At 44.1% G+C, this 16,227-nt stretch overlaps 1 protein-coding gene and 1 long non-coding RNA gene across 8 annotated transcripts in view; both read left to right on the top strand.

The window, feature by feature from the left end:
* LOC112104704 (cystine/glutamate transporter-like) overlaps nucleotides 1-12,816 on the top strand; it is a 43,982-nt gene extending 31,166 nt beyond the window's left edge. For 3 of the 7 annotated variants that reach the window (XR_003370077.2, XR_003370076.2, XR_003370073.2), the window contains 2 exons: nucleotides 11,285-11,437; nucleotides 12,733-12,816. The gene's annotated coding sequence lies outside the window, so the exon portion shown is untranslated. The other 4 variants (XR_003370078.2, XR_003370072.2, XR_003370075.2 and 1 more) reach the window with 3 other exon arrangements.
* Nucleotides 12,817-14,279: 1,463 nt separating this feature from the next.
* LOC113407726 lies at nucleotides 14,280-15,744 on the top strand. Its single transcript, XR_003370080.1, has 3 exons — nucleotides 14,280-14,360; nucleotides 14,968-15,143; nucleotides 15,666-15,744. It is a non-coding gene; the product is annotated as an uncharacterized LOC113407726 (long non-coding RNA).
* The last annotated feature ends 483 nt before the right edge of the window (nucleotides 15,745-16,227 follow it).

Raw genomic sequence — 16,227 nt, 5'->3', positions numbered from 1 at the left:
GGCCCTGGTAGGGACCCTATGCAGGCCTCACTTTCCCAGTCACCCTTAGCCTCCGGCGTCTGGGTGTCAGTCTGAGTCTGGGTCCCATTAACTCTCTCTCTCCATGGGGGGAGTCTCCTTTTAAATCCAGTCAGGTCTTCTCCTTTGTTCACAGATTTGAACTCCTCCTTGACAAAGTAGATCTGCTGAGCTCAGGATGGGGGCAGAGGTAGAACATCAGAGTGAATGACTCTTGTATTGTCCTGTAAGTGTTGGTAGATGGTGGCTTTTGAGCCATTGCTCTGCTTCCTGCCTGTTTTCCCAACAGCCTGCTATTAAACTAAACCAACATTCATACAGTAACTATCCCAATAACCAGGTCAACACTCCTAAACTACGACAGAGCAGCTCCACCTCCCCCATACAGAGGAATCCCTAAGTGGATGAAATAAAACTTTTTCCCCATTATAGGGAAAAATGAACAAGAACGGAGTTTCATACCTAACGAAGAATGTGTGAAATAGGCACATCTTGTGTGTTTAGGTCAAGTTTCTTCTTACGGAACATCATTTACAGATGATAAATTAGTTGCTAAATAAAGGAAAACCCCATTTCAATTCAATGGCTAACAGTCTGATAGTGCTCCAGAAATTCTCCTACAACATATGAGGCAGGTTATCGGTCCTTACCTGCTGCATTACAAAAGAAAATAGTTCAAGTAGCTGTTTTATACACTGAAAATTTTAAAATAGTGGCAGTCTCTGTGCACTGTTGACACTAGAAATCAATGGGTGCAAAGGTCTATCACCATCGATCTTATGGCAGGATGGAGGCTTCTGTTTTGATGAAAAGCATCAAATCACTTAATGTTCAACAGAAAATAAACACCAGTATTGGATGAGCTCAGTGATTTCAATTCGTGGCCACTTGCTTGTTTTAGAAAGTGAGTTGGGCTGTTCCTGGCAAGGACTTAAAGAACTTTTCCATCGAGTCAGAATTGCTAGAATTGACACCTGGTACCTAACTGTTGCTCTTGGTCTCAGTTCAGGAGAATCTTTTGCCAGTAGCTTCACTTTTTGAAAATGAGGCTGCAGCATCTTATTACCTCACCAGCTTTGTGTTTCTATCTTTTATTGGACCAAATTCTGTTGGTGAGAGAAAAGCTTTCAAGCTTACACGGAGCTCTTCCTCACAGGTTTCCCCACAGACCAGGACACACCAACTCAAAGCAGCACCAGACCCTGCCAGAACAACAGATGCAAAATCTACAAACATATCTCCACTGCTACAATGATCAACACCCCCACAACGCACCTTTCAAGATCCATCGCTCCTACACATGTGGTGTACCTCATCCAGGGCACTAAATGTCATCACTCTATGTCTGACCTATCCGTCCTCAGCCTCAAAGGCAGCCTTTCAAAACATGAGCCCAGGAGCTTAAATTCATAACTTTGCTAGACACTAAAAATCATGGTTTTAATAAGGACACTGGATTTATAGCTTATTACAGCAATCTGTAACCCACTAACAACCTCCTCCAATTCCCAGTTGCTTCTTCCCCCCCGCCCCCTTTTCCTCCCTATGACTGGAGGGGTGTTAACTGGCTACTTCACCTTGAATTGTCCCTTGAAACATGTGTTAACTACTTATGCATCTGAAGAAGTGAGGTTTTTACCCACGAAAGCTTATGCCCAAATAAATCTGTTAGTCTTTAAGGTGCCACCAGACTCCTTGTTGTTTTTGTACTTATGCTAAACAATCTGTTCTATCTTGTATTTAGCTGTGGCACTCTAAGTACGTTTCCCAGACCTGTCACCGGAAGAAGAGCTCAGTGTGGCTAGAAAGCTTGTCTCTCTCACCAACAGAAGTTGGTCCAATAAAAGATATTACCTCATCCACCATGTCTCTCTCATATCCTGGGACCAACTCACCTACAATAACATTGCAGCATCTGACACGTCATAGCTCATGGGTTAAATAAAAAGCTAGAGTTTGGGAAACCAAAGAAGTGATTGAGCAGTGCTATGGGAATCATAGAATCATAGAATATCAGAGTTGGAAGGGACCTCAGGAGGTCATCTAGTCCAACCCTCTGCTCAAAGCAGGACCAATTCCCAACTAAATCATCCTAGCCAGGGCTTTGTCAAGCCTGACCTTAAAAAACGCTAAGGAAGGAGATTCCACCACCTCCCTAGGTAACCCATTCCAGTGCTTCACCACCCTCCTAGTGAAAAAGTTTTTCCTAATATCCAACTTAAACCTCGCCCGCTGCAACTTGAGACCATTACTCCTTGTTCTGTCATCTGGTACCACTGAGAACAGTCTAGATCCATCCTCTTTGGACCCCCCTTTCAGGTAGTTGAAAGCACCTATCAAATCCCCCCTCATTCAGGGGGGGGGGAGGGATAGCTCAGTGGTTTGAGCATTGGCCTGCTAAACCCAGGGTTGTGAGTTCAATCCTTGAGGGGGGCCATTTAGGGATCTGGGGTAAAAATCTGTTTGGGGATTGGTCCTGCTTTGAGCAGGGGGTTGGACTAGATGACCTCCAGAGGTCCCTTCCAGTCCTGATATTCTATGATTCTATGATTCTTCTCTTCTGCAGACTAAACAGTCCCAGTTCCCTCAGCCTCTCCTCATAAGTCATGTGCTCCAGCCCCCTAATCATTTTTGTTGCCCTCTGCTGGACTCTTTCCAATTTTTCCACATCCTTCTTGTAGTGTGGGGCCCAAAACTGGACACAGTACTCCAGATGAGGCCTCACCAATGTTGAATAGAGGGGAACAATCACGTCCCTCGATCTGCTGGCAATGCCCCTACTTATACAGCCCGAAATGCCGTTAGCCTTCTTGACAACAAGGGCACACTGTTGACTCATATCCAGCTTCTCATCCACTGTAACCCCTACGTCCTTTTCTGCAGAACTGCTTCCTAGCCATTCGGTCCTTAGTCTGTAGCAGTGCATAGGATTCTTCCGTCCTAAATGCAGGACTCTGCACTTGTCCTTGTTGAAAGGTCATGAGAAACCTGGAAAAGGCTAGATGGAGATGAACTAGAAAAGTCTGTACACTGACGTGCCTTGTAAATTAGTGATCCTTATATTGGCTTTTTCAGACTGTGCCCAAAAGATGCATTCATAACACAAACTAGTGTTCCCAGAAAGTCAGACTGTGCTTGGGGCGGCAAAAAAGCTAGAGCCGCCGCTGGTCACAGCCTATGTGTCTGTGTGCTAGACAGCGCTGGATCAGCAGCTCTGACCCCAGCAGCCTGTCTTACAGCCCCACTCTGGCTGCCACCAGCCTTGGTTACAACCAGAACGGTGACTGCAACACACTCCCCGTGCTGAATTTTCCCAATATCGTGTGCTCTGTAATGTCCAGCCATCTCCTTGACAGTTCAGAGAAATAATAAGGTTCACTTGTTCTCAGAGATGACCCAGACCTGCTGATAGTGCCGGGACACAATTTAAAGGTTCAGCTGCCCCCGGAATAGCTAGAGTCACGTCCCCCACACACACAGGCAGGACCCCCTTCCCCTCAGTCTCCCCTTTCAGAAAGCAGCGCCCCCTCCCTGCAGCTCTCAGCTGTTGTTCCTGCTTCTCCCTGGGGGGCGCAGCTTGCCAGCTCCAGTAGCTGCCGTGCAGGGAGGAGTTCCAGCTGCACCAGGTGACTGAGCAGGCTGGCAAACCCTGACAGAAATCTGGGGGGGGGCATGCGACCCCTCCCCCATGCACCCCTCATGCCTTGCCTCTGTTTCTTCTTGAAAAGCCCCAAATGCTCCAGCTTATTAGCGTAATGGGGGGTTAATAGATGCTTTCATTTTAACACTGCACTGAGTTGGTTTATAGTTAAAATAAAACAAATTAATTAACAATAGGCCATAAGTGAAGTGATGCCAAGTAAAAGGAATAATGTTGGAAAAGGTTACAAGCAAATAAATGTGAAAACATGCATCTAAAACTTAATCTAGAAAGAGAGAGGTGTTGTTCGAGATGGTTTCTCTCAGGACCTTCCACAAAAGCATAAGGACCTGGTTTCCCTTGTCTTCCTAGGTAAACCTTTGCAGTGTATGCTTTGAAAAGTAAAACCCAGACCAAGCTTCTCTCTCCTGCTGGGTGTAGATTCTATGCTGTCTTCTTCTCTGTTTGTCAGCGTGAGATTTGCCTCTACCCTTCACTAGCTTGATGGGTCTGTTTATGTGCTTTGTAAATACATTCTCTGCCTTTCAAAGTACTTTGGAGGTAACTCCCAGTTGGGGAAAACACATTCCATTGTAGAGTGCAGAGCTGGCATGCTTGGTTTCAACACGCTTTAGTTATAATTCCAGCATATATCCATGCTCAGTGAGCTATTAGTTATTAAATGATACCTCACAAGGCTTAGTTTGTAGAAGATTATTGCAATAGTGCATAGGGTGTGAAGATGGGGGCGGGGGGCTCGGTGTCACAATTATCCTGCCACCACAGCAGATGGTTTTGTAAGTTAGGACTGTGGCACTCTGATGGGAGGTAATTGTGATGCTTTGGGCTTCAAGCCAGTGCAGGAAGGGTTGCATTATCACCTGCCCTGAAGCTCTGGATGCCTTAAATGCTATGCTGCTGTGACTCACAGCTCTGACACCAACAGCCAGCAGAAAGGCATATGGGTCACACCCTGGCTTCCACCGCCCAGTGACTTTCTGCAGAGTGATCCCCAACATCCCCCAGTCCTGAATTTCCCCCACACCATCAGCCCTGTAGTGTCCAGCCCTGTCCTGGAACACTCACAGAAGTTTGCTGCCCCTTTAAAGAGACAATAAACAGCAGCTCATTAATTTAACTGTGGTTTAACAACATTCTTATTTCAATCACTGCACAGTGTTAGTTGATATTAAAAATAAAGGAAGCTTATTCATCAAAAAGGCATGGATTTAAGTGATATCAAGTAAAGGGATTAAAGATAGAAAGGGTTACACGCAAACAAAAGCAAAAATACACTCCTAAAATTAAAACCTGATTTAACAAACTGGAGTCCAGGGGTGAAAGTAACGCCAAAGACTTACTGGTATGGGGGCCGGCGTCTCAGGTGGAAGGGGCAGGAGTTGGGGGGGTCAGCGTCCCCCCAGCCAGTCCTTCCATGCTGCCTGGTCCCCGTGGGTAGCAATAGTGGCAGTGGCGGTCAGAGCCCTGGGCCCTTTTAAATCGCTGGCCCCGGGGCAGCTGCTCCTTTTGCCCTCGCTCCCATCAGCGGCTGGGGGGTGGCAAAAGGGGCAATGATGTTAAAGCGCTGCCACGGCAGCACTTTAAGCAGGGTCCTTTGCCACGGCAGCACTTTAAAGTCAGCTGCACGGGCTGGTACTGGCGGCCACTTTTTACTGGTACGCCGTACTGGCCCATAGCGGCTTACTTTCACCTCTGCTGGAGTCTGTTGTTCTGAAAAGCTGTGTTTCTCAGTGACTCTCTTTTCCAGCAATCGCTGAGCAGCCTTTCTGGCCAGGATCCTGTACGGAGTCCAAAGTGCTCAGTTTCTTTGAATCTTCAGGTAAAAGGATCCCAAAATGGCTTTTTTCCTCTCTCCTTATTTCTTCCCATATTTCACTGACTGTGCTTCAAGAGGCAAGAAGCCTTGTGGGGTGGGGGGGGGTGGAGACCGGGCAGTCTCCACACCCTGTGGAGATTGTGGTCATCTTTCCCCACTTGCTGTCCTGATGGCTTTGTTCATCTTGCATGTAAATGTGCCTTCATTATCTGTGCCTGATGACCAGGCAGGTCAGACAAGCAAATATACATTCCTTTGCCTAGGGCAGACTGGGCTTATACATTTCTTGCCAAACAGATTTTAAGCACCTACTTCTAGCCCGTAACTCCTTGGACACACACCTACATACATCATGCAATGATTGTTTGGACCAGGGTGTTACCTGTTTGTATCTGATACCCTACATGACACCTTTTAGATACAGATTATGACAACAGTATGTGAGATGTAGTAGGTCAGGCATGACAAGAGTCACTGGCACAGAACCACCAATGGGCCTCTGTATCACCGTACTGTCTTTAGAGAAACTTGCTGGTTGTACCTGTTCCATGGATACACAGAGGGCTTCAGGCTTAGTACTGACAATTTTGCATCTCACTTGCAATCCATGATATTTGGGAAAAAAAAGAAAGTTAAGTGATTGTGGTTGCAGTCTCAACACTCTGAGCCAAATGAGGGAGTGTTCCCTAAAGCCGAAGTTGGCCCCGTCTTTACTCTGGATAAGAGCCACAGTCAGAATTTTCAGGTTTCCCATGATTTACATAAGAACATGAGAACATAAGAACGGCCATACTGGGTCAGACCAAAGGTCCATCTAGCCCAGTATCCTGTCTACCGACAGTGGCCAATGCCAGGTGCCCCAGAGGGAGTGGACCAACAGGCAATGATCAAGTGATCTCTCTCCTGCCATCCATCTCCATCCTCTGACAAACAGAGGCTAGGGACACCATTCCTTACCCATCTTGGCTAACAGCCATTAATGGACTTAACCACCATGAATTTATCTAGTTCTCTTTTAAACGCTGTTATAGTCCTAGCCTTCACAACCTCCTCAGGTAAGGAGTTCCTCAAGTTGACTGTGTGCTGTGTGAAGAAGAACTTCCTTGTATTTGTTTTAAACCTGCTGCCTATTAATTTCATTTGGTGACCCCTAGTTCTTGTATTATGGGAATAAGTAAATAACTTTTCCTTATCCACTTTCTCCACATCACTCATGATTTTATATACCTCTATCATATCCCCCCTTAGTCTCCTCTTTTCCAAGCTGAAGAGTCCTAGCCTCTTTAATCTCTCCTCATATGGGACCCGTTCCAAACCCCTAATCATTTTAGTTGCCCTTTTCTGAACCTTTTCTAGTGCCATTTATGGTATCCCTGGATTAGAATCCTCTCTCTTTCCTACCCTGCGATTCCCTTGGTAGGTACAGGAAGGGAATCTAAATTGGTGCTCTGATGGGAGGTGTGTTGAGCAGACAGCAAGGGAAGGGAAGTAAAAGGATTCATAGCTGCCGTCCCAGCAACTTTACAACCACCGGCTGCATCCTGTTCAGCCCCTCTCTTCCCTTCATGGAGGTAAAATATTCAGGAGATCCACACTATTGTGGAGAGGGCAGTGTTGGAAGGAATGGGGGATGCAGTGGGGAAAGCTGGTCTGGTGTGGGCTTAAACCTCAAGGTAAAGGAATAAAAAATACACAGGGCACTAGATAAAGAGCTATAATTAAGGTAGGCTAAATTCTGGAGGTCTTTACTCAGTCTAACTCCTAGTGAGGTGGATTGAGCCCAGCGAAAGGGGAACAAAAGTGAACTCAAAAGACAGCACATACCCCCAGGAGGGAAAAGCTGTAATAGAGAACAGAAGGATGGAGTTAGACCGAAACAAGCAGAAACAAAGATTTTAATTTAGAGAAAACACAGTGAGGGAACTATTCATCCCAGGAAGAAAGAGAGACCAAAATCAAGCCAACAGAACAAATTCTAAAACATATTTTATGAATCCAGTTGTTGTAAGATGAGGTCCTGGAACGTAAGTCCTTGTATCAGAGACCTGGTATGAAACTTAAGGCCTGAACTAAAGTAATGGTCAAGACTTTGCTAACATAAAGCAAAGTTAAGCTGTGAGCAAGAGGCAGGCCCTGCTCACAGAATCTGGCATGAAGAGGGCTGATGCTGCAAAAACACACATATCTAAAAGGTACTGGGCACAAGTGATGTAAACATGCCAGGATGGTACCAGAACACTCCAGCACGAGCACATTCCAGATAGATAACAAGGAAAAGGCTGACCCATCCTAAAGACGGGCAGGAGGGTAATATGATAGAGTTGTTTTTGTTGGAACCAACATGTACAAGGTGAGAGGCGGCACCCTAACATGTAGAGGGGTTGTACCTCAATACGTCGGGAATGATGTGTAACTTGTTTGTACCTGTGTATAAAAGTGTACCCCTGAGGAGCTGTCTTTGTCCGGCCTAGGGGGCAGTGGAGAGTCCCGCCACTGACTGAGCCGGTCCATTGGCAGGGGGCACATATTCGTAGTATGTCCTGTAGAGTCTGCGGGAAACTATTACTGTGCTTCGTTTGATAATAAACCTGGCTGGGTGCCTTCGTACCTTATCTGAGATTGTGGTCACTGGGGGTTCTCTTGGGGTCTGCGGTGTCCGCTATCCATGCAGAGCCAGGTCAGCGCACAGAGGGAACGCACGCACGCAGCCGACTGTTATCAACATTGAACAGAGCAGAGCAGAGCACCACACCGGTGACGTCTGATGACATTGGTGACCTCGACCGCTGATCTGGTGAGTAAGCGAGCTGTCCACTGTAGGAATCGCGATCTAACATGACAGAAAACCACGAGCTAGGGAACCCTGTTATCCCCTCCCTTCAAATCCCCACAGAGTTTGATAACTCGTGGACCCGCTGGGTTGCTAGCAAAAGAGGTCCATATGAATTTTAAAAATATAGCGGGGAAGAAACATGGAATGAAATTTGTAAGGCTAGGGCAGAAACTGTAGCCTTGAAATGTAAAATATTGCAAACTATAACCATGGCTGTTAAATGGTTAAGACAACATGCCACAAAATTGGGGCAAGTAACAGAAACAAAGAAAGTGTTAAAAGAATCAGAAGATGCTACAAAGCCCTGGACTGCTCTCACTCTCCTTGCAGGGTGGCAAGCAGTCCACAGACAGCAAGCAGGGTCTGAGCCTCTTTTTATAGTTCGAGCACATTGTAGGAGATACAGGAATCCAATAATAAAGGTAAAAAGACTGACTTATGCATGGAGACTGGAATCAGCATACCTGCCAAAGCCATCTGTCCCATCTGCACTTCCTTCTAACACCAGAGTGTTACTGTGTGTGACAGTAACTGCAAGGAAATGTTATTGGCTTCAGTTTTCTAAGGAGTACTACTTTAAATATAAAGGATAGCCTAGCACCTCAGAAAGGGAAATACTTGAGAAAAGGCAACAGCATGCAGAGATGTAGTTAGATTGTGTGTAACAAAATGTCAGTGTTTTTCTGAAACATCTTTCCCAGGCTGCAGGTCTTAATTCTGCTGAGAAGGGGTTAAGTGGGTTCTTCTGACTCAGAGGCAGGTGACTAACTACCCCACCTGTGTATAAGGGTGGTGGGAGGGGCTCCCTGCCTGTAGAGGATTGTGGCAGGATAGTCCTTAGGTAAGAACCCTATGAACACCCAATTCTGGAGAAAATAGCTTATTCTGGGCTTTGTTAGTAAAGCCAATCCAGGGAGAGGGGGAGTGAGTGTGTTTAGACAGCATGTGGATTTTGTTTTAAATGTAGTTTGGGAAGAATGCCTGCTTGCAGTGAGTAACATAATGAGGTGTCTGTTAAGAAACTGTATTTTCCTTAATTGCTTGCTTCTCACTCCTCTATCTGAAATCTACTGTCAGTAAGAAATGTACTGTAAGATTGCTTTTGATGTGCACAATCTATGATAGCATAAAAACTACTATATTTAAGGGAGAACTTGGCTTTCTGATTTAAGAAGACCCCTCTGTTTGGCTGCTTGTAGGCTCTACTACAAGGTGAGGGATGTCTATCCATTGAAGTGTCCCCAAAATGAGAGGTATTTTTATGAGCTTAAAAAAAAACCATTTAAAACTGTCAATTTTGGCATGATCTTATAGTAAGTTAAAGATCTGAGAAACTTTAGTGACAGGCACAACTTTGGAAAGTGAAAATAAAAGGCGTGCACAAGTGCCACCCTTGAAGGCTTTGAAAAAGAAACCGGTGCGAATATAAGCCTAGCAACTCCCCTGCAGTGGGATTTGAATGAGAACAAACAAGGCTCATCTTTATAGGAATGGGCCTTGCACATATTACTATGGATTAAGGAGGAATAACAGTGCAGGGGAAAGAATCTGAATAAAGGATTTTGTCAAGGCAATCAAAAGACGAGAACTCTGATCATTCCACAGGCCTTTTAGTTCCTGGAATTACTCAGACTGACCTTTGTGCTCTAATCTTTGTACTCGGATAAACTTAGACCCGAGGCTTTTTTTTAATATGTTTTTTAAATTGAGTGATTGGGTTTCTTCTTGTTAATCAGGTACTTGGGTCTTGAAAGTTGCTCTTTTCCGATCTAGAAGCAGGTCTGGTGGAATTTTCAAAGCCTACTAAGAGATTTGGAGGCCCAAACCCCAGGGCCGGCGCAACCCATTAGGCAACCTAGGCGGCCGCCTAGAGCGCTACGATTTGGGGGGCAGTGACCGCGGCGGTATTTCGGCGGCGGGACCTTCCGCCGCCTAGGGCGGCAGAAAAGCTGGCAGCGCTCCTGCCAAACCCTCCTGGAATTGGGTATGCAGACTTGTTAGGCAGCTTTGAAAAATCTCAGCCACCGCCTCTTGTAAACTTGCATTCTAAGCAGATGGGCACTTCTTGAATGTGTGTGCAACTAGTTATAAGGAAAAGTTGTACACGGGATAGCAAGGCGCTAAAGTACAGAGAGGATATTGTTTGGAGTTGAAAATTGAGATGGTCAAGTTTAAAAAAAAAAAGGCAAAAAACCAAAACACAACACCCCATATTCTCCAAATACTAGGATTATTAATATTTGGCTGATGGATAGCCATGTTGCTCATCATTGGCCATCTGCTACTAGCCTCGAGATATGGGCCCAAACCAAAACCCTGGAGCCAAACATGCCTGAACTTTGTGGAAGTCTGATTCAAATCCAGACTGCAGAGCTGGTCTTTATGGAATGGATTAAGCCTAACCCTGCCACCCTGTACCACCCCTACCCCCGCCAAACCGGCTTTCTCCCAAAATACATTTTGGACCTATAAATGCATAGACAACACTTCCTTTGTTCGGTGGAATCCTGTACTCTTAACTGGCTTAGTGGGCACTTTGAGAGAGAGAGAGAGAGAGAGGAGACAAATCACTGGACCTGAATTCTCAAGCCACTATTGTGGGATGTACTTTGACTTAACCCAGTTTTTCCTTAGGCGGACTCCTGAGGATAAGTATTCTCATTACATTGCATGGATATACTGACCACTATACTCATGCAGGGCACCCCCAGAAAAGGTCTGCAACCTGATTCCTGCAGAGATCCATCACAGTCTAAATAGAGCCCTTTTTTTTTTTTTTTTTTAAAGCACCGCACAGATTCTGCTATTGCTGTTGAAAGAGCTCTTGCCAAGCATACAATGAGCCTTGCTTTTACCTCAGAAATGGCCAGTGTTCTAATGCTTAAAGAAGATAAGATACCATCTGAACAGTTCTGTTAAGGCTTGTGTTAAGTTGGGATTTCTCTCTCAATATTAGAGTTCAGGAAGTTACCTGAAGCCAATCTGCTCTTTTACTCCACTTTGACATCTCTCTGCACCATCTGTCATGCATTTGCAATCTATTGTCAGAATGGAATACATCTGGTACTGGTTGGATGGATCTGGGCAGTGGATTGAATATGGGAAACAGGTGAGCTTGTGTTCGACTGACACCCAACACTGAGTCATTCTAGATGTCACACAGATGTTCTCTCAGTGCTCTCTATGTGCACAGGTGTATTACTGTATTCTCAGGTGTGCCTCTGTGTTTTAGTTGTTCCTCAATATTTCATTAATACTCCATAGAAGCTTCTGAGGAATAGCTCTAAAAATTGGTGTATTTGTCTAGGTCTGGTCATATAATTTTGGTCAAAAACTGTTTTTCAGCTAAACAAATTGTGCCATGAAAGGTATTGGGTTTCCAAGGAAAATGTTGATATTTCACAGACAGCCGAAAGCATGAAAACCAAAATACTGCACTTTGATTCAAAATGACACCTTGGGAGTTATCGTTTGAGTGTTCCCATTCTCACTGTGGGCTGGGCTTTCTGGATGTACTACATCTCCTATGATGCGCCTCTTCCTCCCCACCAAAAGAGGAGAGAACGGGGCATCACCAGTGATGTAGTCTGGCCAGACAGCCTAATCCATACAACAAAATGGGAGTATAAGGCACCCAAACTACAACTCCCAGGAGGCACAGCAACGCCCCTTTGAATCAAAATCCTTGCTGAAAAGTCGAAATCTTCTGCAGAAAATTAAGGAAAACAAACAAACCATTTTTGTGAAAGGTTTCTTCCCTCTGGAAAATTATCTTTTGATCTGCTCTAGTATTTTCTGTTACACAGCCCCATTTCCAGTTACTGCATTCAGAAAAGATCCTGCCTTCTCGTATCCTTTCACCTTTGCTTTGCACTGTAGCTCTATGCAAATCCTAAGGCTTGTAGCCCAACTGCCCTTTTTTCTATAAAGTGCTTTCAATCTCCTCTGAACATGGTGGATCTATAGCTGTGCTATATCCACTAATCTGTCACAGTGGACTTATAGCTGGTCCTATTGGAACTCTGTGCAGGACCAAAGAAAGGGAGAGTTTAATGGTGTTTCTCAGGAATAGTGTTGGCATTTGCAAGCACCGTTTCAATCAAAATTTGTAACAGATCTTCAGCTGATGCCTCTTTGAGTGAGTCCTATTTGGCTCCTCTTGAGTAAATCCTTTCCATCTCTTGTGGACTAACTCAACATTAAACCAGACTAATAGTCATTGAGCAGAGCTAAATACTCTTCTTCCAATGGTAGGAGGAAGCATGCCAAACTGACCTAATTTAACACTATCATTGACTTAATAAAAATGAATAGATTATAGGCTAACCTCTGCTCTGTTACATGCATACAATGCCATTGAAGCCAAAGGTCCATTTGTAATTTTCCCATGCTCTCATTCTATAGTATGCAAATTATTGTGCTGCCACGGTAACTTCTGCAGATCTGGAGGTGGCATTTCTAGCGGACCGAAAAGGCACTGTATTGTTTCAAGCTGGTTCTCAGCAGTATGAGATAAACTTTCAAGGTAAGGTACCTGCTTGTTTAAAGTTTAACACATTACAACATGATTGACTTAAACATAGCTTCCTTCGTGCAAAGTCTCTCCAGATGTTCTCTGCTGACAAATAGACTAGTGAGTGAACTCTCTATGAACTCTGGGACAGCTACTCTCATGCAAGAACAAAGGGAAAAGTAAAAGAGGAGAACTGAACCTTAAAACATGGTGAAGATGCGAAGACCAGTGGATAGTCTTGCAGACTCATTATGGTGAGGGAAGGCATAAAGGATGCAGCCAGGGTAGGAGCCAGTTGCTTGGACTAAGGTGAAAATGAACAGTAAATCCAGAGAGATCTTTGTGTTTGTAAAAAGAACAGGAGTACTTGTGGCACCTTAGAGACTAACAAATTTATTTGAGCATAAGCTTTCGTGGGCTACAGCCCACTTCATCAGATGCATAGAATGGAACATATAATAAGAGTGTGTGTGTGTGTGTGTGTGTGTGTATGTATATATATATATATATACACACACACACACACATGCAGAGAAAATGCCATACCAGCTCTAAGAGGCTAATTAATTAAGATGACCTATTATCAGTAGGAAAAAAACTTTTGTAGTGATAATCAAGATGGTCAATTACAGACAGTTAACAAGAGGTTAAGGATAGTTATCATAAGGAAATCGATTCAAGTAGTGTAATGACTCAGCCATTCCCAGTCTCTATTCAAGCCAGAGTTAATGGTATCTAATTTGCAAATCAATTCAAGCTCAGCAGTTTTTGTTTGTGACATAGATATAATACTGTGAAATAAATTAAAAGTTCAACTGGCTTTCCAATGTCTCAAAAGTATTTGGTATCTGACATATGAATAAAAAAAGGGTGTGTGGCTCCCAAAAATGCATGTGCACATAGAACACCACAAGTGACATAGTCTGTGTTTCACTACAAAGGTGGTAGTGGTGTTATAATGCTTTATCTGTGAGATCAGTACAGGATCAAAAAACCAGCAAACAAGGGGGAAGCTTTTGTTTAAACCCTAAGGAGCAATCCCATACTGCCAGGAAGAATGCACTAGCTAGATGACCTAATGTGTCTTCCTCTTTTAGTCCGTATAATTCCATAAGCAGAAACCTAGCTGGTAAGAGGAATTGCAGGAAAACTGATGATGGTGATATAGGACTACATCTAGTCAGATTTCCCCCATAAAGTCCTAATGACAGTGAGATAGAAGAACTGGAAATGGGTCAGAATAACAAAAAGGGCTTCAAGTAGGAGTAGGACAGGTGAAAGAGTGACCCCAACCTGTGAAGCATTGAAGGCCAGGGTAGGAGCAATACATAGCTGTACTATATCTTTATTTAAATAAACAGAGTTCTCGGGGAGTGAAGTTTCTTTAACTCCTGCCATGTTAAATTTTTTCTTTCTTTCAAGATATGGTCCAGATAAACTTGCACTATCAAACTCGGAGAAAAGTCTGTAGGTGGCCAAAGTTTGTGTTCTTCGGTGGCGGAGACAAGAGTGAGAGAAGGTACTGGCGAGTGTGTTCACTACTTACTTTTTCATTTTATTGCCAAACAGTGCCTTACACGGAGTGTCAGTTCATAGGGAAGCCTCTGGCATACGATAGTTTGGGTTAATGCCAGGCTGTGTTGTGGATGTGATGGTGAGTGTAGGTTCCCCAGCACCTCCAGGATGTAGGCTTTGATAGCACTCTGTGGCGACTGATGGCTTGCAGATAGCTGGAGGAGTTGTGTACTCTTTGCGACTATTGGTAACACTATCTCTCTGTTGCTTGAGAAAGCATCTATTTGTTCTTTAATGTATGTGACCAAAGGAATAAAATTATTTCCTTCATACAAAAAATAGGAGCTAGGGAATGCCACTCTGGAGAGCTAGGATGGAGCCAGATAATGCTGTCCCTGGAGGCCCAGGGATGCTGTGATGTGCAGAAAGGTTTCCTTAAAGCGAATCATACACGCGGATTTAAGGAACTTCAGTTAATTTGAGGAAGTTCCAGCATATGGCTCAATAAAGTTAGGGAGAGGGAATTTAAAGTATGATTGGTTCAACAAAATTTCGGATCCCAGCTGGGAGAACAAGTGTTACGGTGCTTCTTTTCTCTTTACACAAAACAGCTTCTGGAACTCATTGCCACAGGATATCTTTGCAGCCAAGAGTTCAGCAGGATTTTAAAAAAGGATTTATATGGATAAGAATAGCCACAGTCATATTATCGAACATAAAATCATTGTATTTTGGAAGGACTATTTAACACCCTGAATCAGGAGAGTTTCACAACTATCTGATGGAGGTTAGAATAAACATTCCTTATGGACTTGTTATGCTATAACTATCCACTTCAGTTTCTTGTGCCTCCTTCTGAAGGGTCTGGTACAGGATAGTGGGCTAGACAGACCACTAATCTGATCTGGCATGCTACTTTGTGTGTGCATAGCCCAGGCAAAGAGAAAGGGGTAACATCCTAATTTCCCAGGGGTTCAAGCAGCTATTGGAACTCGCTCTGGAAGCATTATGTGAAGTGTCCTTAAGATTAAGTTTCAACAGCTTTCCTACCCATTCTACCTCCTCTTAATTGTGCTGCCTGACTCTTACGGTACCCTTTATTCTCTCTGGCAACAAGTTACCTCTTGTTCCTATTATAGCCAGTCACTGTAATATGCATGAATTGGCAACTAGTATTACCAAGATAAAATAGTTCCTGTGGCTTGTGTCTCCAAGACAGCGTTTAGAGCTGATTGACGCTCCAGGGTAGGATAATCAGTGTGGAAGTGCCGTAGGCTCACTGCTGTTCATTTCTTTTGTTTGCAAACAGCCAATTGGAAACTACTTATCCACTTCATCTGTTTCCTCCAAACTGGGACCAATCGGCACTGCCTGACATAGGGTACAAGGTACTCTTTGATCTGTTAGCTCTACTCAGGGAGATATCTTCCCTATATTGGTTCTTGTGGAAGGTAGACTACTTAAAATGCAACCCTCAAACTCAAGAGATGCGGTTCATGTGGTGTTTCCAGTGACATGTGCAAGCTAGAAATATACAGTTGGCATGTTTGACATAGACATGTCACTGGGAAGAGAATTAAGACCATCAACTCATTCCACAGGAGTGCATGACTGAACAGCCATCAGATCATGATGACTTTTTGGTCACTACTGACTTGATCTGGACTCCAACTAATGACTTAGAGCATGACGCTCCATAGCTCAATGCAGATTTTTTTTTTTTTAATCCCCAGCAGTATTTTTCTTTAAAAATGAACACACTGAAGAATTTCATAGTGAGGGGAATTCTGAAGATTATCAAGTCATGTAAAAAAATATTATGGAGACACTTACATTGCTTTCCTCATTAAAATGTCTGCCACTATGGTTAC

This window comes from Terrapene carolina, unplaced genomic scaffold (assembly GCF_002925995.2).
Source record: "Terrapene carolina triunguis isolate 2854851 unplaced genomic scaffold, T_m_triunguis-2.0 Scaffold247, whole genome shotgun sequence".
NCBI classification, from domain to species: Eukaryota; Metazoa; Chordata; order Testudines; family Emydidae; genus Terrapene; species Terrapene triunguis.
This window is presented reverse-complemented; position numbering and strand designations above follow the sequence as displayed.